The 2,041-nt window shown below is 49.4% G+C and overlaps 1 pseudogene; it reads left to right on the forward strand.

Annotated features, from left to right (window-relative positions):
- The first annotated feature begins 449 nt into the window (after positions 1 to 449).
- LOC105867135 (ferritin heavy chain pseudogene) lies at positions 450 to 1,184 on the forward strand (annotated as a pseudogene).
- The last annotated feature ends 857 nt before the right edge of the window (positions 1,185 to 2,041 follow it).

Below are 2,041 nucleotides of genomic sequence, written 5' to 3' on the forward strand. Positions count from 1 at the left end.
TTGGTATGGATGCTGAAGTCACTGAAGAGAGCTGGCATTCAAATAAAGCTTTGTGAGATGTAATATAACTAACAATCTCACAAAAATGACATCACATTTATGAAAAAAATCACATTTGAACAATATTCAAATAAGTTCTTTAAGAAACCATACAGGTGATTAACTCAAAATAGTTGCATTTATATTCATAAATAGCTTTGAAAAATATCATATAGGTCAAAAGGTCAGCACTATGTTTCCCGGCATTTCTCATGGAACTCTTCCCTGACTCGCGCTCCCCCATTCCTCTGCCCTGCCCCCCGTAACGGATGCCAGGCTCACTTCCGGTCCCCCGAAGCCCAACCTCCTGCTGGCCACAGCCCTAGCCCACCCTGGGATAGCCCAGAGGTCCCTGCTATAGTTACTGTCGCTGCTGCCTGCACCGCAGCACGCGATCTCACTCCGCTTTGGCCATTTTTGTGCTCCCCACACCTGTGCTGCTTACCATGGCCACTGCTGTGCCCTCACAGGTGCGCCAGAACTACCACCCTGACTGTGAGGCTGCGGTCAACAGCCACATCAACCTGGAGCTCTACGCCTCCTACGTGTACCTCTCCATGGCTTTCTACTTCGACCGCGACGACGTGGCCCTGAAGCACTTCTCCCGCTACTTCCTGCGCCACTCTCAGGAGGAGAGGGAGCATGCTGAGAAGCTGATGGGCCTGCAGAACCAGCGCGGGGGCCACGTCTGCCTTCGCGATATCAAGAAACCTGACCGCCACAACTGGGAGGGCGGGCTGCAGGCCATGGAGTGCGCCTTCCACCTGGAGAAAAGCCTCAACCAGAGCCTCCTGGAGCTGCACCGGCTGGCCACCGACAAGGCGGATGCACAGCTCTGCGACTTCCTGGAGAGCCACTACCTGCAGGAGCAGGTCAAGACTATCAAGGAGCTGGGTGGCTACCTCACCAACCTACGCAAGATGGGGGCCCCAGACACCGGTCTGGCGGAGTACCTCTTTGACAAGCTCACCCTAGGCGGTGGCAACAAGAACTGATCTGGGACTGTCCCCACAACCATGGGTGCCTTCCCTGGGTCAGGCCACCAGATAGATGGGTTGTGCACATCGCCCTTTCAAAACGTTCACTTAAGTTTTTTCAGTGTTACCATTGCTTTCAATAAAGTTATCTGGTTCTTAAAGCAATAAGGGTGTCCAGTTGATTCGTGCGTGCAAAACTCTCACTTTGAGGAATAAGGGAAAACCCCTACACAGATTTAAAATTGGTCCCCAGTGGGTTCTCCACCCACCCATACATACCCCATCCACATGCAGCTCAGGATCTGCATGGATGGAGGGGAAAGGTACTCGATGGGCTCCTGGAAAACCATGTGGTCATGAAGGGCGGCAGGGTTGGTGGGGTGGAGCCCTGGTGTCTGTGGGTGCATGTGTGTAGTAAAGGAATGGTCCGGAACTCGTAATAGTGGTTAACTGTGGGGAAGAAGTGAAGGGAAAGGGATTGGGCAGGGATTAAAATAAATAGGTCTTCAACTTTACTTAAAAACTTTAAATTCTTTAAAATATGCAAATGTTAATATTTATTGATTCTAGGTAGCAAGATCGGGGCCCTGGAAGAGGGCATGGCGGAGTGTCTCTTTGACAAACTCACCCTGGGTGACAAACCTTAAACTGCCTTCTCCATAGACATCAGAGTGAATTCCTGTGATGACCAATGGTGGGCATTTGCACTGTTTCTTCAAACAAAGTAATAAACTGCAACTTTAAGCAGAATACCATATAATGAAACAAATTTTACCAAGGAATAAATAACATAAACAAGAGTTAAGTTCCTATAGCACATTTCTGGTCGTCAAAACATCATAAAACCAGCCGGGCGCGGTGGCTCATGCCTGTAATCCTAGCACTCTGGGAGGCCGAGGCGGGCGGATTGCTCAAGGTCAGGTGTTTGAAACCAGCCTGAGCAAGAGTGAGACCCTGTCTCTACTATAAATAGAAAGAAATTAATTGGCCAACTAATATATATAGAAAAAATTAGCCGGGCATGG

Source organism: Microcebus murinus, chromosome X (genome assembly GCF_040939455.1).
Source record: "Microcebus murinus isolate Inina chromosome X, M.murinus_Inina_mat1.0, whole genome shotgun sequence".
Lineage (NCBI taxonomy): Eukaryota > Metazoa > Chordata > Mammalia > Primates > Cheirogaleidae > Microcebus > Microcebus murinus.